The sequence below is a fragment of the Mycetomoellerius zeteki genome, unplaced genomic scaffold, assembly GCF_001594055.1.
Source record: "Mycetomoellerius zeteki isolate Tzet28-1 unplaced genomic scaffold, Tzet1.0 scaffold310, whole genome shotgun sequence".
In the NCBI taxonomy this organism is placed as follows: domain Eukaryota; kingdom Metazoa; phylum Arthropoda; class Insecta; order Hymenoptera; family Formicidae; genus Mycetomoellerius; species Mycetomoellerius zeteki.
This window is the reverse complement of record NW_017257295.1, coordinates 795719-823019: the sequence shown is the minus strand read 5'-3', so window position 1 is coordinate 823019 and position 27301 is coordinate 795719. Positions and strand designations below refer to the sequence as shown.

At 32.2% G+C, this 27301-nt stretch overlaps 1 protein-coding gene across 5 annotated transcripts in view; it reads left to right on the top strand.

The window, feature by feature from the left end:
- LOC108724817 (protein abrupt) overlaps positions 1–27301 on the top strand; it is a 92656-nt gene that overhangs the window by 6180 nt on the left and 59175 nt on the right. For 4 of the 5 annotated variants that reach the window (XM_018451463.1, XM_018451466.1, XM_018451467.1 and 1 more), the window contains exons 2-3: positions 25016–25353; positions 26497–26777. The gene's annotated coding sequence lies outside the window, so the exon portion shown is untranslated. The remainder of the gene's footprint in view (positions 1–25015; positions 25354–26496; positions 26778–27301) is intronic. The other variant, XM_018451464.1, reaches the window with a different exon arrangement.

Genomic DNA, 27301 nt, shown 5'->3' with positions numbered 1-27301 from the left:
TAATGCGCGAATTTTAAATTAAAAATCTTCACTTTCCAATCTCATTTATCTGCTGTGATTCTATGTAATTAATTACTTGCCTTTCTGTGTCGACGTATCAGTCAAAATTTACTAGAATTGCGCATCAAAATGACAGTTGTTATCAATCACGAGTTTACTGGGTATGGATGATCGATTTGGTATTCGAAAATTTCGAAAATTTATGGATGATTATTTTACGCGTAATCCCTAGACACACGTGGCATTTTAATTGATACATAAGCAACCTTTTACGGTAGGCTTGATAAATATGATTTCCACATTCAATTTACGAGAATTGCATTGCGACATTTACATTTCAAAATACGCGTTTCCGTACATCGACGAACAGCTGCAGTTCAGCTGTATCGCTATTATTACTCACGATAATAATAGTAGACTATAGTCGCTCCATACGCAAATTGCGTGCGCAAACAAAACAAGGTTTTCTAGAACTGGGTTGTTCTCCTTTTATAACTTACATTCTATAGTATACTTGTTACACATCAAACTGCTATTTGATGCTATGTTATTCTTATTTCGTGCATCATGCGTGAGATAAAATAATCCATTGTTACCCGATATTACCGAAAAGAATTTTATGTACGATATTCAATAATTTCAATCCGACCTGATACATTATTGATTATTCAATTCTGATAATTCGATGCGAATCATAATGACACATTGTCGCTATTTTCAATCATGTGCGTAACAGTTACGCCATTCTTTACACGTGCAGTTGGGTCAATTGCAAAGGTTAAAGCCTTACATTCTTCTAGCGGTAGTAACATTCGCAGTCATATTTCGTATTTATATACCGAATTGCTGAACTACAATGTGAGAAACTGTGCTCCGATAATACTCGAAACTGGTCGCGTGAGTTAGGCGGATTTATAAATACGACATCTCGGATAAATGCGCGCGCGATTCCCCCCCCTCTCTCTCTATATCTGTCTATCTATCTATCTATCTATCTCCCCCTTCTCTCTCTCTTTTATTCTCTGTTACAACGCTTGTCGATTAATCTGTCCGGAATGAAATCCGTGGGAGTAAGCAGGATTTCTAAACGTAATAACGAGAAACGCAGTATCATTCGGCATCACAGACACATGAGAGCTTCGCGTTGGTCGCGTTCACTTTCTCCTCGTCTCTATCATCCCACGGGCTTCCCGTCGTGTTTTTGATAAATTCGATACGCGGCTTCCTGGACGTGAAAGGGAGAAGGAAGAAAAGCAAGAAAGAAAGAGAGAGTGTTAGAGAGAACTCGCGACCCATCCGACGCGTAATTAATGCACGCACGTGCATTATCCGATAATGTATGCGCGCATGTCGGAGAGGGAAGGGGAGGTCAAACGGATCGACCCAAGTTTCATAGCGCTGTAGTCCCGCATTTATGTCCGAGCTTGTTGATAAAAAATAAACCTTTATTCCGAACGCGATCAAGCATCGTATCTATTATCACGTGCATCACCATTTATTTATTCTGTCATCCCGCTTAGTAATACCTCTGTTGTATTTTTCTTTTTTATTAGCGCAACGCGAGTTTGCTGATCACCAGGTACGTTTATGTTATGGACGCTTAAAGAGGATATCCCGTAGAGTGAGAGTTACAACGTTTACAACGATGGACGCGCGCATTTTAGAGAATACGGAACTCTCTTATAACTGAAGGTTCGAACGACAAAGTTGACTATGTTGCTTTAATTTTAGCTCATTCGCGCACTGTCAGTTTTAATACTTTTTAACAGCATACCCGAGAATACATTGCTGGATATTAACGCGTGATTATCACGTGGCGATATTATGACGTTTATATTTTCTTATGCGATTCTTATTTAAGTAAAGTAAAGCGTTACTTTATTATTTTATTTACATACCGTAAATGTATTTCATCATTATTTTTATGCTCCAAAGAATCAGCGAAAATCACTACAGCGATGCTAAGTTAAGGAGAGAGACCCCTCGTTCCGCGTTTTCGCACATGGCGGCCGATGGTTATTTGATCGATACGAACCCTCGGCTCTAGGCTTTTCACGGTGTGCATGGCCACCCTTTTATTAATGACTGACTCACACGCGTCGCGATAAGCTGATAGTCACGACCAAACGTTCGTTATGTATAGGAGCCAGAATAATCGTTCTTTGAGATTACGCTCGCACAAGCGTGTATACTGAATATAACGGAAGCATCGGCAAAATATAGCAGCAATTTTGGAAAGATAAAAAACTTATGATTATGGCATCTTTATTTGTAAAATGAATGCTATCTTAGTTGCTTATTTACCATGAAATATTTAGAAGAATATTCATCTCTTATTTTCGTATACTGAAGAGAACTTACAATTAGTACAGTCGAAACGTTTTCGATTTATAGATAAAAAAACTGGTTTAATTCTTAATGTATGTTGTAATAAACTGGTTTATTTTTAAAAATCCAATGATGATCCGTTGCTTATGTTTTTTGACCTTGCTAATTACTAATTTTTCTTAGCAATCTCGAGCTAGATATTTTATATATATTTTACATATATATATTTTAATATCCATATATATATTTTAATATCCTAGTTAATGAAAATATTAGATTATTGTAATTTCATTTTAAAGAATATTAATTATCTACACAATAATGGCTTTATAGCAATTTTTTATAATGTAATATAATAAACACTTAACGATTTATTAACACTGTACGATATATATTTATAACGTTTACTCTCGAAAATATCTTTTTTTATCTAATTTTTCAGCAGAGCATTTTTCATGTCCAAAATATAAACTGTAAATATCTAACCTTATGAATAGAAGTTATGTGAAACGAGATGCGTTTTTATCAATATCAAATTCACATACCATTGAACATTGTTGCGTGCAATTTTGTGCTTGCGTCGTGACAGTCATGTAAATTTAAAAGTGAGTTCCAAAGACGCCTACATTGACGAGGGTTAACTCAGCCAATTTGTAATCCAATCGCTACATTCGCCGGAGTACGTCAATAAGAAACGAGAGCAGCCGATGATTTGAAGCACGTGTATTCGTTGCGCCTCGCGTTGCCTTATCATCAGATTACCGACGCATGTACGGAATTTAATCCCGTCGTTATCGAAAGTACGGCTAACAAATAAAGAATAAACCATCCGTAAATATAAGAGTGTTTATTTGGGTCTTTGATCATGGCTGCATATCTTTCCTTTAAAACTTCCTCGATTTATAAACATTCAACACGCACGTCCACTTTAATTACTGCATTTTTACATTTACCAAAATGTCAAATTGATAATGAGACAAACTTAATTTTTGTTGAAATGTCGCTTGATATTTTAATGACAGATTTTCCAATTATTTAAATTTAATTTCCGTCAAGTATAAATAGTATTAGTTAACTGGTTTAATTCAATTGGTTCAAATTCTTTCGAATGTCACATGACGGAAGCGGCAAATTTAGTTATTCTAAATTCTACGAGAGCTTATATCACCTCTGATAAGATATCGATTTTATCATTTGCGCGATTCAATTAAGCCGCAAATATAATTTAGCAACTTCCTTGTTTGGAATTTATTTAACAATGGCAAAAGATAATCGCAATATATTATATGTATTTATTTATTATCAGCATGGAATTGAAAATTATTTTTTTAAAATTACAAATTCAAAATCAAATTAACATAAATATTATATTGCTCTGATTATACATTTTATATAATTATAAATTATCCAAGCGATAATCTTTCAGTTAACTAATTAAATATAATTATTTCGCACGTCGAATGATAAAAGTGAAGAGTTATGATACATCAATTTAGATAAGCACCTGCAATGTATCTCGTCGCGCGCGCTCTAACTTATTATATTATATAAAATTTCACGAAATATTATGATGGTTGGAAACAAAGATATTGATAAAATTACAATTTATTAATTTAACTTATTTGCAATCATTTACTGTATAAATTATTTAAGCACCCAATTTAATTCGTCCAGTTAATACAACAAACCATCTCACCCAAATGATGCATGATGCCAATCAATCGCGTCATTGTAACGCAAATTATGGCTGGTCTAAACAAGATAATTAAGATAAGAGGAAGAGAGAAAGAGAAAAAAGAGAGCTTTGCGCGCGCGCGCGCGCGCGTGTGTGTGTGTGTGTGTGTGTGGTACGCGTGTAGGTGTGTGTGGGGGTGGCGGGGGAGGGGGCGAACGTCGCGGCGCGTTACATGACACCTAGCGTCGGCAAAAACACTGCAAATTAACCGAATTATGGAAGCGACGCGTTTGCTAATGATTTATGCGCGACAATGCGCCGGTAATTGCCACCGTGCGCGAACACGCGGTCTCTGTATGTGTGTCCAGCGATTAATTAATGAATCGACGGGCACGAGATTGCGGCCGCGAGATGATGTACATACATTCGTCACGGTCCGATGGTGGGAATGAGGGGTAAGGGGCAGGTAGTAGGTGCAATAGGAGGGCAATTGTCGGTGGGCAAACTTTGTCGATGATATATGCCGAGCCGTTGTTGAGGGACTGCCGGATATCGAACTATAATCTGGCGTAAGTGGTGGAAGGGACGTGATAGCGTTGCGTGATTTGCAGCGGCAGGCATTATTTGAATGATTTAATTTCAATCATTGAATTAGCAAATGCCAATATTGTTTATAGTCGCGAGATAAATCGATAGACCCATATTGGGATTGCAACGGGCAGACTAATGTTGGAAATTTAGGATTTCATAATTAGAATTTTGTGTCAATTATCAGATTTCCTTGTGCTATTCACTACGAACAATATACTCGTATCAATATAAAATATGAAAAGTCTAAGATTACACTATTTAATAATATCGATGCATCGTTATTAACATTATTACTCTAATTACTGATAAATTATCGCAAATTTATAAAAAAAATATAATTATCACAGAAACTATTTCTTTTAGTTATAAAATCAATTAAACTCCATTTTTATTTTAATTTAATGTAAGGGATCTAGAAATATAGTTGATAAATAATAGCGCATGTATTACCGTGCAGTTATCACTCTCAATTGCTCATTATTTGAATATTAATTTGTTGTATAATCAACTAGATTGACTCTATTAGGCACTTTCTTCTTGATAATTCATTTGATACTTATTCGGTACTTTGTGCATTTTCAAACGTGGATCTCTCTCTCTCTTCTTATTTCATATTGGATATCTTTCTTCATGTGGAGCAGGTTGTTTCAAATTTACTCTTTTTTTCTCATTGAATATCCATTTTATAAGGGACGTGCCTTTTCCGTACAAACCCACTGTTGTTCTAAGCTTGAAAATGGACTCTTACCTAAAAGATTTAGGTAAGGGTTCAAATATCTTTGATGGGTTAGCCTACTTTATACTAGATCTAAGATGGCGGAATGAAAGTATCAATTTTAACTGCTAAAAATTCTAATTTAAGCTGAATTAAAAACATTTTCCAATTTAATTAACTTCGTAAATTTTTTATTTCAATCTTTAAACTTCGTATAAATTTTACTTCAATCTTTTTAAACTTTGAACGTAACATTACATATTAATTTTCTTTGTTGCTACAACAAGTTCTTTTAAAAATGGGAATTATCTCTTCCTGCATAAAAGTAATAAAATTATTCATTAATCATTGAATATGTATCTTTACATACAAGAATAATAAAAAATATAAATATATGAATACATCAAATAGGATAGAGAATGCCAACACGGTCAAAGTTAGACGGTCGTTTCTTAAGACTTAAAAAATAATATAAATATATTATATTTTATATACATATATTATGTACATAAAAATACGATTTATTTCTTTTAATTTCTGACTATACCAAAATTAGCAATGTAATTCTCTTTTATTCATATTTGTAGAAAAACTTTTACTTAAAAATCCTTTGATATAATTCAGAATTATATAAATTAATATAATTAATATATGATTATAATAATTTTTGCTGACTAAAATTATATTTTAAACAGTCGATATCTTATTAGACAACGTCATCGTATGGGAAACGTATTACGTTAGCTATCATATTTCTTTTAAAAATTAATATCTGGATATCCAGATTCTTATTCGTGAATCTTTAAATGCGTAGTTTCGTCAGTCAGCCTCTCATATTCTAACTAGCACGGCTTTCTCGAACATTAGGGCGGGCAACCGCAATGAGACAAGGAGATATATATCTCTCGGACTGAGTTTCAGAGACATAGCGTACGTAGTACTTGGTATACATATAGTACACATATGCACTCGTTGAGCAATAGGTTCTAACTTGGGTACCTGCTTCGGACTAAAAGGGACCCTAAGGAAACGCGGCAGCTGGCCCGATAATTGCGCCGGCAATATTATTAATGGTTCCAAAGATTTGCTTCCCAGGTATACGCGTGAGCATACTTTTATATGCCTTTAAGCCGAGAAGACGTAATGGCGAACACAATGCCGCTATTCTCAGTACCGGATGCGTTCGCTGACTTAGCAGATATTCCGTGATCCTGCTACGCGATGAAGATGGATTTCTTGATTTGGTTAATATTTATAACACGACACCATCCTATGAGTCTTTCTTTTGTATTTTATTGTTTGTTCAGATAAGATTGTTTAGATTAACCATACAATTCGAATTTTTAATTGGAATTCAAATAGTTTAAATTGATTTTCAAAAGACTTTTTGACTTCTTCGTTTTTCTCTCTCTCTCTCTCTCTTGAAATGATTTTTTAAAATTACATTCTGAATGATGAGAAAAACATAATTGCTTACTTATTAGTAATCTTCTGTGAAATAACTTAATTTTTTATATAGAAATAGCAAATTATTTAAACAATTTTATCATAAATTTCATACGTTAAAATGGTTCCATTGGAACTTAATATATTAAATTCAATGCATTAATACCATTGAAATTATAAGCCATTTATCTTGAAGTACAAATGTTTCTATATGAAATTATTTGAATAATTCAACTACGTAATTTAGATTGATCTACATCCAACCTTATTTTTTCTATTTACTGATAAGGACCTGCTACAATAATCATTAATGTTAAATTTTGGGATTATTCCATGAAAGAATAGACATATATTTCAATAACGATACATACATAAAAATACATATCTCTGACTTAGAATATTATCAGTTTTACGAAATACAAAGCAGAAAATTGCTACTAAATAAGCAAGTGACCTTTCTGCAAATTCTACTCTTTGCGAGAGAGAGAGAGAGAGAGAGAGAGAGAGAGAGAGAGATATTATCTACGTATTTCGCAGTACGAGCTTTGCACATTCTAACGTTCTAAGAATTTACCCCAAGAAAGCAAGATAAATTTCCTTGTCAGAGGGGTCGTGAAAAGAAGTGCCAGGATGTTTATTTTCGGCACAAACGAAATGCTTACCCTAAGGTAGTGTATACCTTCGTTACAGCGCTTCGAAACCATTACAATGCATTTCAAAAGTAACCGACAGTATAGCATGTTTTGCATTTCAAAAGTAACTGACAGTACAGCATGTTTTGCATTTCAAAAATAACCGAGAGTACAACATGTTTTGCAATGGTATATTTGTAAGAATATGATCGAATTAAATTCATCCAATATTTTCAGCAAATTTTTTATTCATGGCGTACTTTGTGTGTATGCATAAGCAAATTTTTGGAAAACTCATGTTTACCAAATGTAATTTATGTACTTAAATACATGCGAACATGTAAACAGCACATAAAATAATATCATGTTGTTTAATACGTTTTTTTATTGAAATGTCCAAATTTATCTTTATTTTTATGTCACTATTTTGCTTTGTCAAATTGTATGACTTAACCATTCACTTTATGCACATACGTACAATTTTATATTTACATATATTTGCTATAAAACGTTTTTTTTCTGAATTAAGCGTCATAACAGTTGCATTATCAACATCTCGTTTTTTTTACGCGCATCCTTCTTTTTATATGAAAAATAGTTTTTTTCTTTTGATGTACTTCAAGCTAATTGTTTAGATAAGCGCAGGTTATTATTATATTATAATATAATATACATCTTTACTAGACTTCTTTTAAAGAAACATATATCTAATACCAAGATTATTACAAAATCAATATCTGAATAATAATTATCAGGATAATGTTCTTAAGAAGAATTATATAGAGCATAATAAAGTTGGAATGACTTATGATAAAAGTTTATATTAACTACATGCATATATAATTAGATTTAAAAAGTTATTAAGCCTGATTTATTTACACAATAATTGTATTTTTTAATCTTAGTAAGAATTGTTCCCGTTGTCGTGCTACACTGATGATTATTCGTGAAGAATCCTGTAGGTCTCCCTTGTAATACGAGTACGTCCTGCTTTTCCTCTCTCGACGTTTCACATTTTTCGTTTGTATCTTTCGTACACTACCCTCTTGGGTGTACATACATGGATACTCATACCTACCGACGAATGCAGTACATAAAAGGGCGTCCGTAATACGAGCCTCGTTATAGAATTTCCCGGACGTGGACATGTGCGTCTCTGTAAAATGTACTCTCTGTGCACCCACTATATGAAAATACGTTTTCACTTTCGATCCACTGAAACCGATAAATTCCACGTTATTGCAAACCGCGTGATTCTTTTTACCCGATTGCATGAAATCACAGATACATTTATTGTGATATCATATTATACAATTTATTAGTAATAATAATGATATTATTATCGTTGTTAATAATGAAGACAAATGTTTGTTGAATAACTTTTTATATAAGAATTGTCTAAATAAAAAATTGAAAAGGAAAATATGCGCGCAACTATTTAAAGTATTTTACTACATAAATGGATTTTATTTTATTACAACATTTAAAAAAATTATTTAATTATTTCAGTTTATAAACACTCTGTTAATAAAAATTATAAAATTTATTTAAAGATGCTAATCTTACATCTTATATTAAACGGTACATCAATGGTATGAGGTTGATGATTCATCGCTATTATATCATGCGAAATGTACATTTGCTTCATGAACGTGAGAGCATGTTCCCGAAGTCTTATAACATCCCCTCGTATCTTCCTCTCTTGCTTGCCGTTTTCGGCTATTGTGTCACGTTCTTTATTTCACATCTGCACCATCTAGGGCCGTACACGATATAACGGCGCAGTTTATGTAATGCAAGAACATTTTTATACTGAGGAAAAACTGTCGACATGTCGAATCACGCCAATTAATATCCAGTACTACTCCATGCGTAATAAACGACTTTGTACTCTTTGCTGATAGTGCGCGCAAAGGCCACGTGTAAAAAGCATCGGTGCTTAAGTGAATGCAAATGACGATGTGCATATCACGATACACACGCCGTCCTCGAAATGAGGTAATTCCGATTTCCTTTATTATGCAATTACTACTTCGCATTAGCTTCCGCTCGTTTTCTCGTCGTACAGGTAACTTGTCACGCTCGTTTTTTTTTTTTCAAACAATAATGTAATCCAGTTCGAATTGCTGAATAATATATTTAACTATATATCGCACATTTTATATTACAAAGTAAATGAGTCAATTTTAAGTAAATAAATAAATAAGTAAATATGTAAGTAAGTCAGTAAATAGTAATAAATAATAGTAACAGTAATAGTAATAAGTAAATAATTTATAAGTAAATAAGCCAGTCAATTTTACAACAAAGCGAATCTCAACTATTTTTATCTTTAAATTAACTACATAATGAGACATATTTAGTCAATTTAATAAAATTCAATTTGCAATTTAATAAAAAATTTTTACTTTTTAAAATTCTTTCTTTTATTTGTCTTCCAAGTGAGAAGAATTTATCGTAATACACCAGTATCTATTGTGCGATACATCTCGTATGCGATAATTTAATTTTTCATTCACTCGAGATTTCGTTCAAAGTTACTAGATCATGTCGGTTTGAAGAAAGAGCGACGAGAATGTTAGGAATGGAGACAATGGCGTGCGCCATCAATGAATCTACATGCGGTTCTAATTGCCTCACAATAATACTCTCCTCGAGTGGGCAGCCGACGAAAGCCAACGAGGAGGAGTAGATTTCCCTCATGAGAGACGGGAGAAGATAGGCGACCCCAGTGCCACACCTCGAATTCGCGGCATACCTGCCGTGATATGTACCCAATCTCCACTCGTCTTGATCTATTCCGGGTATACATATCAGCAACCCGCTTATGTTCGCGAGTAATTGCGCGTAAGTACATGTGCGTGCATAAATGGACATTCGATTGGAATTCCAGAGATCGAGAGCGACTTTCTTGCGATTGCCACGGCAATTGGTTTGCAAGTGAGAGAAACGCACTTCTAAATTTGACATTTTTCAAAATTAAAATAGGAAGTATTGTTTTAATTTTGCATTTATTTTTGAAAGGAAAAGAATTTAAAACCTCGACTATACATTCGACATAATCGATTTATTATAGACATTCAATATAGGAATTGATTACTGTAAACATATTTTATGTCATATTTCATATCGTGACTCATTTTATATACACAATATATTTAATGAATTTATGTATTTGATGAAATTTTTATCAAGTCACCTTTTCATTTCGATAAAATTATTCATCGATCATATTACTTAACCAACGAAATTAGCCGATCACTTCACCTTGAGACCGTCATAGTAAACGCAATAAATTCGACTCGACAAATAAACAAAAAAATACTTTGAAGACAAACACATTCGCATCACCGTGTGTGTGTCGTGATCATCGATCTTATCAATTTCTTTTTACTAAATATTGAAATTTTGTATAATTACAACTTTCTTGATAGAAATATTTCATTAAGATAATATATTTAAGAAAACTTATAATGGCTTATATCAATGTTATCTCTCTTATGAGTTTTATTTTTTCAAACGATCGAAGCTAGATCTTTAATGCTTAAAATAATTCAATCTTGAATCACTAAATATACTATATATATACTTGCATATCTACCATATTTGTAGTCTTTTTCAAATTGCGCGCCGAATTTTTTCCGGATTATAAACACAATTAAACTACCGTAGTAATCTGGCGAATTAAATTAATTTCTAACAATTTCGATACTCAATTAGGCATCATATTCTAAAGATGTTAATATGTTGGAAAAAACTGTAATTAAATTATTGCGAAAAATATTACCTCGGCCGAGTGTCGAACCTGGATCTCTTGTATTCCGTACGAGCATCCTAAGCCATTAGACTGCCTTGGTAGTCTAAAGCCCATTCTACATAAACGCAGACGCGGTTCGCAGGTCGCAAAACTAGGAACTAACCTAACGCATTTTAATCATAGTATGCTTGTAGGACGCAGAAAGTTGAAGTTCACCCAATTTTCTGCGTCCTGCGTTCTGCGTCCTACAAGCATATTATGATTAAAATACGTTAGATTAGGTCCTAGTTTTTCTTATGTAGATCGGACTTAATGGCTTAGGACGCTCGTACAGAATACAAGAGATCCGGGTTCGACTCCCGGCCGAGGTAATACTTTTCGCAATAAATTCAATTACAATTTTTTCCAACATATTAACATCTTTAGAATATAATGTCTAATTGAGCATTGAAATTGTTAGAAATTAATTTAATTCGCGAGATTACTACGGTAGTTTAATTGCGTTTATAGTCCGGAAAAAATTCGGCGCACAGTTTGAAAAAGACAAATATGGTATATATGCAAGTACATATATAGTATATTTAGGCTACTTAGGTACTAGTTGATTGTGTTCTTACATATGCGGTCTAAAATAAAGATTATTGTTTTTATTTTTTCTTCACTATAATCCATTGACAATTTTATATTAATATATTGACAATTTTAATCGCTTTCAGTTTATCTTATATGTCTTACGTAATGAAATACTTGGCTGATTACATTTATTTCATATTCGTTTTTGATTAAGAAGAATGTATTCAATATCCTTTTTATGCACTTGGCGTATATTTTTTTTATTTTTAAAAAGGTTTTATTTTAGGGATACGCGCATAATCTCTATTTTATTTAATAGAAAGTTTTCTATTGTACGAATAATTACAATATGGAACAAACAGGTATTAAAATGCAGACGAACTATTTTTGTGAGATACGTTTTACAAATTGTTTATAATTCATGCGATCGTAGATCGTGAGTGCGAGAACTTTTCTCGCCAAATATGTACCGGTCATGTGTCTCACGAATAAAACGCACAACGAGAATAACGGATGTTGGACACGGATTACCGATGACGGCGGGTAGTGGCGGTGAATTAAAGCGCGCCGCTACCGCCGGCTTACAACGTAGTAAATACGAGCTAAATACGATGACACGTGGTAAATGCGAAATACACGCGTCGCGACGATCTCGTGTAAACACGCATCCGTTGATAAATTGCTCGTCTCGATATAGTCGTGGTAACGCGCGCCCCGCGTAATCGATCTTAATTCAGATCTGTCACGCTTCTGTCCCCTACTTCTCCTTCATCAGACTCCTCTCTTTCGCAAATCTCTCCGTTTTGAGATAAAAATGCAGCATTCTGCAGCAGACTGGCTGATAACGCGTCCCACATTGCACAAAACGAGCCGGCGCGATAAGAGCACTCTCTCTCGTGTATTTACATCGTGAGTACCAACCAATGCGCTACGTCATAATGTTCCTTCGTTTCGTCGATGATTACAATTCCAAGCGAAATACATAGACTCGTGCTGAAAACCGAACTAAAATGTCGTAACAATGATTCTTTCAAGATAAATGACATTTTCTGCGAATATGTAGTCTTTTAATTATTAATCAGTTTTTTCCTCGCCATTAACATCGTTTTCACCTGCCTAGTTTTGCACGTGGATCTAAACATGGCTAGTTCTTGTTTTTGCCACGTGTTCTTGCATTGCATATGCATAATCGCGATAAGAATTTAATGCGCAAGTAGTAAAACTGATCTTTTAAAATGTAATTTCCTGATTATTAACTATGCCTTTAGACCAATATCACAGACAAATGTGTCGAGCAGCAGGTAAAGTTAACATTTCAAGTGTGATGCAGTATTTGATAATGTTCATCACGTCAAGGTTCATCGTCTACGTGGAATATTTACAATGTCCCTGCATTTACCTTGCTTACGCTCGAGGTGCAGTTTATGCGTCGTTTCGTTATATCCGTACTTAACGAATAGCTAAGCGTAAGGAGTCCGTGAAGATAACTTATGGAGTTGCGCGATTACTAATGAAAATTTTTAGCTTTTAAAGTTAAAACATTAATAATTACATTAAAAAAATTTTAATTTGCACAGTAAATATACATAATATAATAAAACGTGGATATTTTATTTAATTTTCATTGTAAGATTCTCACTTGGAATTTTTCCCTCTTTCATTGATAATTATTAACAGCATATCGTGCAGCCCATTTCTTTTCCGGAAGCAATATCACATATCGCGTAACGAATTCCTCTACAATGCTATTTCCGGCCACGTGACTCACCTCTGTCGAGTATCATCGGCTGATCCGCCGGGATCTCATCGTCATTCTCATTACTAAACGTCTCCTAATTGGCCGATACGAGATCCACATCCGATCCGCGGTGCGAGAACGCACGAAGTTATTAAAGGGTCGTCAACCTGGCGTTTATACTGTGTGCGATCAGGAAACGCGCGCCGCCGCATGTGCATGAACCGGTGCACGCGAGCGCGCATAAAATAAATTAATACCGCGCCTATATATGCGCCCTTACGCATACAGGCGTCTTAACGATCTGGCTTATCGTACAGTGTGTGAACTTGGATTCTCTTCCTGAACGAAAATTACGGTGCGTTATACGATAAAAATCTCCGGACTCTGATGAAATTATTATTTTAATATATGTTGTCGTAATCTTTATTTTATTTTTTATTTTCCAGTTTCACGAGATAACGTGTGTCAATTTAATTTAACTTTTTTTTTTAGATGAATAAGTTTACGATCATCACGCTGATCGTAAATTTATTTGATATTAATTTATATGTCACAGTTATCTTAATACGCGTTTCGAATCAATTGCTTACTATTTGGCATTTCCATCGTTGAGCATTATTTATTATACAAGGTGTCCCATTTTAAATAATGCATTAAGATTTCTCGAAAACTATGGTAGATACGGAAAAATGTTTCAAACAAAAGTTGTATGGTTCGGAAAGGGACATAAGAAGGTACCATTGATTTGACTTTGGGTGGTGTCGTTAAAGTCAGGTCAAGGTTACATCGATTTTTTTAAATGGAACATCATATTTTTGATTCCAGAATCTAATAGCTGATAGCAAGAGCTTTTCAAAACACTATAATGAAGTTTATTTTAGTGCTTTCCGAGTTATGAGACTCGAAGGTTACAGTCTTCAGCATTAGCACCGAAACTCTAAATTTATTAACGTGCTATTTCCGGATTGTTAATTCCGACCTCTTTGGCAAAATTATTCATGTCGATTACTTCCTGTCAACAGATTTCTCGAGAACGAGTGTGTGAGATCTTGCTCCTTCTTTTTTTCTCGCACGTGTTCTAGAACGTGCGTGATAGCCGAGCATTACAAGGATAATGCCTTGCCTTTGCCTCATCGGTAAAAACGCGAGATAAACATTCACATTAATCAAGCACCCCGAATCGTGAGAGGCAAGGGGACTCACGTTAATCAAGCACCCCGACGTGAAAGGCAAGGGGACTCACGTTAATCAAGCTCCCCGAATCGTGAGAGGCAAAGGGACTCATGTTAATCAAGCACCCCGAATTGTGAGAGGCAAGGGGACTCACGTTAATAAATTTAGCGTTCCGGTGCTAATGCTGAAGACTATAACTTTCGAGTCTCATAATTCGGAAAGTATTTAATGAAAATGAACTTCATTATAGTGTTTTGAAAAGTTCTTGCTATCAGCTATTAGATTCTGGAATCAAAAATATGGTGTTCCATTTTAAAAAATCGATGTGACCTTGACCTGACCTTAACGACGCCACCCAACGTCAAATAAATGGTACCTTATTATATCGCCCTCCGAACCATACAACTTTTGTTTGAAACATTTTTCCGTATTTACCATAGTTTTCGAGAAATCTTAATGCATTATTTAAAATAAGACATCCTGTATATGAGCCCCTTAATTGATAAGTGGCATAAGTCCAAAATTAGGGAAAATGCGTTTGTTATACATATAATATATGTAGAAAGTATTAAGAATGTTCGAAAATCATGCGTTTCACGGATTTTCTCCGTGTCCAGATCCATTCTTGGAATGCCAATGTTTCGTGAACCTTGCAGTCCACTTTATCAAGGCGAGGAGCAATCTGATACTGGTACCAGTATTAGACTGCTATTCATCCCAAAAATTAGAAGATAGGATTGTAAAATTTGGTAGAGGTGATATTTTTCTTCAGAATGAGATTACATTGTTAAACCAAATGCTAATCGGTGTGAGTTCCAAAATATATTAAATGAATGTATAAAGCTCGGTTTCACCAATGTAAAATTAACTTTAATCTCGATACTTAACATACTATTTATATTTTTTTAATTTTTTTAAATAAGATTAAAGTTAATTTTACATTATGGAATCAGACTTAAGTATAACGCATAAATTAACATTAAGTTAATAATCCACACAGTGTGATGAAAATGAGCAAATTTATTTATTCTGCGTCATATACGTTAATCGTTGTTTACTTTTTAAAGTAAATATTATTATATAATATCGGTCGTTATTTACTTTTGAAAGGTTCAACCTTCCAAGTTTTGTAAATTAAAGGATCTAATATTTTTCGATAATTCTCTTCTGAATCCATATCAAGTAACTTCTCAAGTTTCTTTCGCTATGATATATTTCATTATTTGAGAAATCTTTTTCCTAATATTCCAATGTATTCCCGGAGTCAATCTTGCGCAATGAATTTCTCAGGATAATTATTATGATCTCTTCGTCGATATTCAATCAACGCGCATCCGTACACGAAGGGCTCCAATTAACCGGGACGTTATTATCTCCCGAAATTACCACACACTTACATACTTGGATCGTTACACAGACGTATAGCCGCATTCGTTCCAGTGCAACGATGCATGCACACGCCGGAAGGTGAAAGTCATCTGGCCACTGGCACCGTTCGCGATGGTAATGGCAGTATTGTTATTGTTGTTATGCGATGATGACATTGGTGTGATGATAGTTGACTTATTATTATGTTATCTGAGCGATCGCCATTCAATTATTAGCCCGGGTGGCTTGTCTCACCAACGTAATTATGCCCGATGCATTAATAAAACAAGTGATTATTGCATCGCATGAAATTCAGCATGCAGGTCGTACGGACGTGAGATTCGTAAAGTACGGACGATTGGAAAATGAAGACTTGGCTTTGTTTATTTATGACATCAAATCATTAAAAGCTACAATAGTTTACAATATCGATCGCTAACCTTTGGAAAATTAAATATTAAATTGCAAAATAATCGCTGATTCATGGAAGCTTTGTGATTCACTGATATTGCATGCGGTTATTGTTTTTGTGAAAACTGTTAGATTTTTCCTTAATGCATTTGTATGAATGAAAGTGCAAAATGAAATGGAATGAACGTATAGAAGTGATTTATGAGATTATGAACACGTATGGATAGCTTCAAATAAACAATCTTTAGAGAAAGATAAAAAGTTCAAATAGTTATAAAGAATAGTTAACAGTTTATAAAAACGATGAACATTAAGAATATTCAAAAGAAATTATGATGAAGTCTTTGTAACAAATGATAGAATGTCTAAAAGAATATAAATATTTATTTAATTCTGTGACAAGAGAACACGAATTTGAAAACAAATTAATTCGTTCAATGTATTTGTCTATTTGTTTTTACGCTGCCATTGTCAGAGTTGAATTGCGAAAACAGATTATTCCTGAAAAGCGTAAAAGAAACGACGACGATCGTTAAGGGTGATAAATAATGTATGAAGGATTAAATTGCAAATGACTCTATCGCGGTGCTCATTCGTCGATTTCGTTATTTCTTACGCGACTGATCCGCTGATTTTCGCCGGGTGGCCGATAAATCGTAAAAATTCCGCAAGGAGAATCGCGGCATTGTCATTGCAAGCGTACTCGCTCATATGTGCGCGCAAAAAGCGGCTGCGTTAATGACGGCTACCCGGGCTTTATCCACCGGGTTCATCGATCATTCCTAACGACATATGCAGATCGTGCACTTTTTTGCGGGTGTGGAATATTTCTTCGTGTACGCACGTCGTACACAATGATATGCAAAGCGCCGTTGGTCGGACAGAAAAAGCGAATGGGTACTCCAGGTCCGACTTTCCGGTTGAAAATGATAAATTCATCGTAATTGATTCTAAGCGGCGTTATTAATCAAGCTTTCAATGTTGCACGTTATCCGACTTATACTGCTCAATACATATAACTTTAATAAACAATAATAAGATTGGAAGACCGCTTATGTTAAATACATTATTTTAAACTAAGAAGCGCCACTAACGGTCTGTACGTTAAGATGTTGAACTATTCTAAATTCATTTTAAATGAACAACATTTTAAATAAACATATAACTTTCTTAATTTAAGCAAAGAATGCTAAGAATTAACACGGTAATATCGTTTAACTCATAGATCAATGTTTTTCATAACACATTTTTTGCATAAAAGATTTTTAATGCATACTAAAAAATAAAATATCTTGGAAACAATGCGTTTCCGAAAATAAATATTTAATTTTTAACAAAGAATAGTGTAGTACCTACATCTCTACATCTTGTAGATTATTGGCTTCTAAGGCTACATTTCAAAACATTCTCTCCGAGGAAAATTTTACCTGACATAATATATTTAATATGTTATATATGTACTATATATTTCGGAAAATTTTTCTCGGAGAGGACGTTTTGGAATGCAGCCTAAATAATGAAACAACATCCTGTAACATCGTAAACACATCGTAAATAAGTACAGACGTTTCCAGTCGTATGGTAAGTTCTATTTTAAACAGAGGAAAGAATCTTTGATGGGATTGCTTTCTTTTTTTAATGTAAAAAAGCGAGATGATATACTTATTGAATATATGAAGTAACATACGCTGTTTAAAATGGAAAATGCGAGATCAATACTTGTTATATCTATGTGCAGAACCATCAGAACGAGATTTATGCGGAATGTTTAATTGGGATGCATATCGAAAGAGGTAGAAAAAAAAGAAGAAAAAGAAGAGGATTAATAAAGAGAAAATTTTGAAGACTTTCATCAAAAATAATCAAAATAATACATAAATAAATGTAATATATAAATAAATATAATAAAAAATAATTTATATATATATATTAACATAATATAAAATATATATTACATCTATTACGGCTATATATATTTACTTCAAATATTGAAAATCTATAGTTTATGTTACGTATATGAGTGCACTATAGATTTTCAGTATTCGCAATGAATAATGGAACATTATAGCTTTATATTACATGCAAGGTGACAAAGTTTAGTCTAAATATTGGCAGAGTTTGGTCTAAATGCATTCTTAATATAATTTAGGAACTTTGGGGTACGATCTTATATAATATTTAGATCTTTTCTTGTTCTGTCATTTTTTTCTTTTCCTTCTTCTTGAACCTTCTCTTTATTGTATTTTATTTTTATCTTATTGCGTTTTATTTAATTTAGTATTTACTTTGTAATTTATTGTGGCTAATTTCTTATTATTACTATCTACTTTTCTCTTTTCTACGCATTTATTATATTAGTTTCTTAAAGAAAATATCAACAGAATATTTTTAGATAAATTTTGGATAAATCCATCTATTGATCTATTTATCTGTCTATTTATATACACATTACATCTACACTTACAGGCATAAAAGATATATATATATATTTTAAATAAAATCCCGCCTTAAAGCAAAATAATATTTCAAAATTATACATAGTTTAGAGTGTAATTCGCATTTTTCATCAACTGACAGATGCCGGAATTATATTTGCGCTTCGATGCCGAGAACAGTTTGGATGTCGATCGATCAGTCGAAATGTATTCCCGGGCGACGTGGTTCATTCATACGATACAATGGAATGCCTGGAGCACACACGTTGGCGCGCGTGTCAGCTCTGCTTTACGTTCTCGTGGTTACGATTTTACACATTCACAAGTTAAACCTGAGCGAAAAACACACAAATCAAACAGTGTTTTACTCAACATTCAGAATAAGACATTCTTGTCAGAAAACTATTTTTTTTCATAAATAATAATACAGAGAGAGAAGTTTTGTAATTATATGTAATTTTAATTGAAATATTCCAGTTTGCGTGCATAATTTTGAAAGAATAAATTCTAATTTTCCCCAGTTTAAATAAATAAAAACATAAGTTCTTGGTTCAGTTAAAAAATTGAAATTCAGTATTTTGAGATATGCATTTTTAATTACACAAAGATATCGTTAATTATAAAAAAGAGCTAATTATAATAATTGCAGCTATGACTAAGGCAAAAGTGAAGCTATATTTTATCCTCTGTAATGATAAACGTCTTTAAACTTATATAACCTTGATTTTTATTTTCAATTAGAATGATATATGTATTCAAGCCAACTGCTTAATTCTGAGAAGCTGAATTTCTGGGTACTTAATTGGCAGCTATTGTTTCCTTTCCGATTCTCACACATGACTGTGTCAAATCGAACACATGGTCAACGATGCGAAGATAAATGTTCGCGGTGTCAGCAGTTGCATTTGTGATTAGCGTATGGCTTTGATTTATTCCGCTCTGGAAAGATGTAAGCCCGCCGGTCGGGTGAAATGTACATTCAAGTTCGTAGAAGTTCTTCAAGTCATAGAAGGAAAAATAGATATGCGCATTCCGCAGGCTGCAACGCTTTCTAGCTACGCTCTTACGAAACCGTCATTATTACGTTAGTTTCATAATATGTGATTGCTCGATATATTATTGTTTCAGCCGTAAGGTGCAATACCTAAACGACACTGCACTTTGCAACAAATACAGACAAATGTCTTTGTCTGTATTAAGATTTTTTCACTTTGTACAGATCTAAATAATATTGGATATTATTAATATTAGATATACGTTGCAGTTATATACGCTTATATTTTTTCTTTTTTTTATAAATCTTTGATAAATTAATATCAAATTTGTTTTTTGAAACAAGTTAATGCAGCTTTGTTATAATAACTTGTTATGCAAATTTTTTAATTACAAGTTACACTAACTTTAGTTACGCATTTATGCTTTACGCAATGACCATAAATACATGGCAACAGTCAATTTATTGATTGCCTCTCGACCACAGAATTCATGATCAATATTGAATTCATGATCAATATTGAAATCGTATCTGATTTGTAGCATCGGCTGATATCTACACGTTTGATTCTCGATTATCATCAGCACCAATTTTATTTTAAATAGATTCCCAATCGGCGACTATATTGGCCGATTTCGAAGCCATAGTATAACAGTTTCATAATGCGTAATCGCTGCGACTTATGTGCTTTTAATTCCCGACACGTACGTTGTAATTGCATTACGTACGTAGCCGCAGCTTTTTTCAGACTACATCCATATGTTACTTCGCGATATCTCGGGCAGCTTGTTTATAAAGCGTTACCATATACGCGGAAATGCGAAACAACACAGCCGCTATCAGGCGAGATCGAGCTATTTTCGTAATTAAAGCGGCAAAGGCGATCATACATTGTGCGGGCAAACATGATCAAGCTTTACATTTCTCTGATAACCACCGGCCGATAAGAGCGATGTCACAGAGTTTGTTTTAATGAAAATTAAATGGTGAAATGTAAAACACTCGGGAGGAAGAGATCGTGAAACTATTATGCTTGGTACATAAATTCTACATTTATCTCCGGCTTATGAATGAAGTGCTACGTAAAGTGTATATATAATAGCGATTACATTAAAATTATATGTTTCTTTGCAGTATTAGAATCTTTTTCTATAACTTTGTCACAAACATAAAATTGAATAATATATGATCAATTTTTTTATACCGTTCCTTTATATGAAATGGACTTTAAAAGTAGTGATTGAAAATTTCTGTTTAGGGAAACCTCTGCTTTATATTGTGGTATCTTAATCATTGATTTTCGAGGTATTATACTCCTCTTCTTTCTTCCTTTTTTGTTTTCTTTCTTTTCCTTTTAAAAACTTATCGTCATCGTTGTTACTTATTAGTTTTATGTTTTTCTTTTTTTTTGATATCTCCATTTTCTTTTTAGATAAGAACCTTTGATCTTTAAGCTATAAAATTTCTTTACCATTGTCAATTCAAATCTTAATGATAATAACAATAAGAATAGCAGAAGGTGATTTTTTTCGTCCATTTTTCGCGATAATGTTTTTGTTTCTGAATAGCATATGTTGATTATTTAAAAATTGTACTTGCGCTCTCAAGAAGCAATCATGCACGGAGAGAAATCATAAAGGACTCATAACCATACGAATATAGTTAAAGGTTAATTCATAATACAACTATATTTTTTGCATATAACAGCGATCTCAATAAATACATTAATCAGTCGATATGTGAAATGCAACTATACGATTATTTCTAAATAGATATGGTCAGATGAAGCACATTATAAATTGCACGAATATGATGGTATAGCTATATTAAGTCCTCGAAATAATTGCTGATTTTATAAATTAAAATATGTTCATGCCAGCTAAAGTATCTTTCTAAGGCATAAATAAAATATTATGTATGTATAAGACATATATATATATATATGCCTACTGCAGCTTTACGTGTTTCGAGTACACAAGTATGATCAGTTTAGCCATACATATACTTCGAATAGAACGCGTCCAATTTAAACAAATGACTCATACCTAAATCTCTAAATCTGAATTAGTGGATAATCACTGACATCAGTGCCAAGATATGTTGGTAATCAGTGAATGAAATGTGAGATCCTTAACCTAGCTAATTTTTATTATCCGATCTACCTTGTTTTAGTGTATGAATTCAATGAATATGGTATTGGAATATTTATTGAATTTATGCATTAAAACAAGGTTAGTTAGATCACATAATAAAGATTATATGGTATAATAAAGATTATATCTGGAAACACAGTAGTGTCTCGGCGCTAAGCCAAGCGACACTGTCCAACATGTTGATTTCCTTACTACTTAAGTCTTACTATATAAGTTTTTCGTGTACTAGGTCCCTTATACTGTGATCCGGCAGCGCCAAGTGTTTACTTCTTTAATTTTTTGTGGTAACATTTGAATGGAAATAATATAAGGTAACTCAATTTTGTCATAACGTTTTGAATAATGTTTTGAAGGAGAATTCGCAAATTCGATTTCTAATTAAATTCTTATACATTTAATGTGAATTTAAAATGTAAATTTAGAAGATAAATCTTACGAAAAAATATCATTATATTTATACACATTTAATGTAATGTAAATCTAGTATTTTTTCTTTTTATGCAACTAACACACGCGTTAACTCTTACTCTTTCTCTTTCAAATCATATAAAATTATTTAATTTGAACGAGATAACGAAGAAGTGGCTTTCTTATGTATATGATAATAATATCACATAATAACAATATATTATATGGTATAATTATTCTAACCATATTGTCTTGTAGGTATTGATTATATAGTGTGGTTATTCCAACCATATTTTCTGAGGGATGTACTATATAGTATATATAGTGGGATTATACTGTACATGTCCAACTAGTAATACGTACAATTATGCTATTGTGACAATTTATATAAATTAGAAAAATTTGGGAATCTCAATCCAAACTGATGGATAGGCTATCATTAAGAAAGTTAGGTTATCCTTTATATAATTGTATAATTGCAATATTAATACGGTATGGTAGTGGCTATATTAAGCATATACAATAATATAACTGAATTAACCATATTTATGGCTAATATTTCTAATCTTTTCTCTCTGTGTGGTTATATAATTTTATAAGTACGTGATTGCAAAAAGATATTGTTTGTTATCGTAAATTTTATTACTTTAAAGTCGAAACTGACGAAATAGCCCCGCTCTACCTCATATAGTATTTTGAAATTAAATTATTATCTATTGTTATCATATTTATTTATTTAATACATAAAATTTATGTATATACCTGCAAATTATATACGCATATTAAATAAAAAAATATACAAATTTTATTATTAATTTATTGTTGTTATTGTTTTTGTGTATATTGTGTTGTTTTTATATTATGTGTTTATTATAATCTGCTTAAACTTTCGTAAATTACAATTTTTGTACCTCGCTTGTATATGCTTTATTGTTTGTAAAATATTTCATATTTAATAAATATTTATTTAACGATTGCAAAAGATATTTTATGGCATTGGCATGTTGATCGAGAGATTTTATGTGCTCAATAGATTATTAAAAAATTACTATCAAATATAAATTTGAATCTACGTTTTCTATTAGCAACACGCAATCAACTAACAATGAGAAAACTTCGAGTGAAGTTGATCGAGACAGCAAATGCGATGGACATTGCGCTTGTATTTATAGTAATCGATGTACGGTGAAAAGAAATGTTTACAACCGATCGTAAAAGTCAAATGATTTACAATTAGAGTTGTAAGTAAATGAAAAATAATTCTACGATGACTCTTCCGTATATGACGCAAGTAAACAGCATCTCATCATAAAATCGTCCGGTAATTACAATACCTGAGGCACGCACAACTTAGAACAACTTCATTAGAAATAATCCTTTCCTTAATGCGTGCTCGATGTATGTATAATGTCGATAATTTTTTTACTGAAATGTCATTCATGTTTGAAATAAATGTTAAAACCTAAACTTTAATTAATGTTTAATACGAAAATATTGGAAGATTTATAACACAAAAAATTTTAGAAATTTTCAAAACATCTTGTTATAAACATCTTATTATAAATAATTTCTTATTATAAATAATTGCGTAAAAATCAAATTATGCAAGAAAAATACATAAGCAATTATGAGTAAAAAATTTCTTAATATTCAGTAAATTGCAATGAATATACGACAAATATACAACAAAATGTCACACTAACACGAGTATTCCATTAGTCTTCAACGAAAAACAATTCCGACAAAATTTTTTTAAATTGTTTATATAGTTAATTACAAACCTATAAGCCTTTCATATAGTTGTACCGTTACCGGCTATATATCATCAAGAAGGACGCATAACATGTGTGCATCCAACCGAACATTAAGTGTCGTGATATTTGTAAAAGTTTTGAAAAATCAAGAGTTTCACGGGACATTTCAGTCAGGCGAACACCAACACGAATAAAATAGTCGTAAACCGAATGATGTTCAGAAGATTCCGTTACAAAGCATTTTTGCGAATAGACCGGTTGATATGGTATACCTATTTGTAAATATAATCAAAGAAATTGATACTGCATATGTTATTCTTTAATTATTCTTTTGTAATCGTTTCATAGCGGTGTTATAAAGTGATTTAATTGCATTTGATAAAGACTGAAATATAATATATAATTGAAATTTGATATCAAACATTAGAGTGCACAAATTTTTCCTTCGATTGTCATCCTTTTTTAATTGTAGGTTTTTAAATAACATTTTATTAATAATTTAAACATACAAATGAAAGAGAATCCAAATAATTTTGTCTTTTATTGCCAATTTTATTATTAATTTCGCAGCATTATTTTTATATTTTTTCCTTTCTTCATTTATGTAAAAATAAATAAATCAGGTTATTTTATATGTCGAACTCTTTACTTATTTTGTTACCAATATTTAATAATATAAAGAGCAATAATTCCTACTCAATATATCAATGAAATAATCGTTTTTATCATCCAAATTAACGTTCAAATACAAATTTACAAATTTATAATTCAGTTGTTCAAGAATCATTAACGTATTTCTCGTGTCATTTGTTGAAATCAAATCTGAATCACTTAATTTGTATTAATTGTGTATCTATATTACAGGAAAGAAAAGTGTGTAACCTGAAAACTGAAGAAATAAACAAAAAAAAAGAAAAATAAAAAAGTGAATAAAAACCGGAAGAGGAATGGTAAACAAAAACATCAGAATAAGACAAAGTGTCTTTGTTATTAATAATAGGAATAAAAGTACGAAGGAGAACCTTTGTAGGCTCATTTCCCGGCACTGGATGTCGGACTGACGCGTCGACCGCGACGCAGAAGGGCAGAAGGTGCAAGCATTTCGGTATGCGCGAAAAAGTGATATATACTAACATCTCCGAGGAACAATTAAACATTAAGAAGGAGCGAGAGAAAAAGAGGAGGTTTATTTCTATCATAAGGTAAATATTCTAAAAATATACTAGCATATATGAAAGAATATAAAATGATAGTCATTATTGAACAATAAAATAGAAAGATAGAAAGTGCACAAAAAGAAAAAATTGGATGTTCTAAGAGATATATTATTAATACAGTGGAATCTCGATAACTCGAACCTCTATAGCTCGAAAACTTCTGTTAGACGAAAATTTTGTTCATTCCCTTCCGCTCCGCAGCGGAAAACCTTTATAAATCAAAATAAAACTTATTTTAACTCGAATTATTTATCAGATATTTAGATCTCGAATTTGTAATACTTAACAACATAATACAATACTTGACAACGATTGTAATTATTAATCTGACCTATCCTCAAAACATTTATTGTATGTATGAAATAATTCATTGTCAACACACACACACACACACACACACACACACACACACACACACACACACACACACACACAAATTGAATTTTTTTTAAATCATTTAATCGCAAACTCTCGTACAAAGCCTCATAAATCGAATTTTCATATGCTAACCCTCTTTTACTCAAAAAATTCGATAAGTCGAAACCTCTATAACTCGAAGATTTTAGCTCTTCCCTTGAGATTCGAGTTATCGAGATTCGACTGTATATGTAAGTAGGTATACGAGTATTATGACTACACTGAGAAAAATGGTCTGGTTGGTAGAATTCTAGTATATATATATATATATATATATATATATATATAGGTTTTACCAGAAATATTGTATCAATCTGTTTACCAGAATTTCTGTTATTTCAACTAGAATTCTAATAAATTTAACCAGAAAATTCTGATTCGTCCGTTCTCAACCAGACATTTTTTTCATTGTACTATGTGATAAATAAATTAATATTTGGACATGACTTTCTATAGAGATAGGCCCTTACTATAGAAATAGTCTTTCATTATCTGGTTAATTTGTGATTAGGTTTAACCTGATGTTTTATCCCCAATGGGCTTCATCTATGATTTCATGAATGAAGCCCTTTGGGTGAAACATCAGGTTAAGCTTAATCACAAGTTAACCAGATAATGAAAAACAAAAACCGGACCTATCTCTATCATTTTTTTTTCTTTCAGATTACAAGTTATCAAATAAATAAAACATCTTATATTCTTTGTTAACAGCTTACAGACCAGAAGTCGGGATGGTTTAATGCAAATAGTTCCTCGAGAAATATCTGATTATCAATATTACATGAGCAAAGTAGTCGAATAATCAAAATAAAAAAAAGTAGCCAAATACTTCAATTTCGGGGAACTATTCAGCAGATCTGGTTTGCACTAATTCTAATGCAATCTTCGATACTACACTTTCATACTACTGTATCTGATACTAATTAAGTATAGTATCTGATACTGTCAAATTAAAGAAGCATTCAAAAAGTTCAACGCCAGACATTTCTAAGGTATTTATCTCAATTACTTATATAGTATTGATTTAAAGAAAAATAAAATTTTTGTTATTTTAAAATCAATAATTAATTTTAATATTTATACTGTCGAAAAGCAAGTACATGTATTTCTGTATACGACATATGGTGTGTATACGACATAATCGCAACACCTTAAGTGTGCATTCGAGTTCAAAATATTAATTTTGGAAATTTTAAATTTTAATACAAAGAAATAAGAGTGATCTAATTATTTAACGTTCTCTGACGTAAATGTCAATTAGATTTTTATATTAGTTATTCCCTAAATAAATCTTTTGAAATAAAAGATTTCTGAATTTAGAACATTGTATTATATTGGTTGAAAATTATATAAAATATGAAACGGATTAAATTTTAAATTAAATTATTGTATTAAAAGTGCATTTTTACGTTGCATCGGCTTATAGCCTTTTATATTCAATTATTGATTTTGTAATCTTCAAGCATAATCAATTATGCTTATTAACTCTACAATGCTATTGCTATTGAATGATACA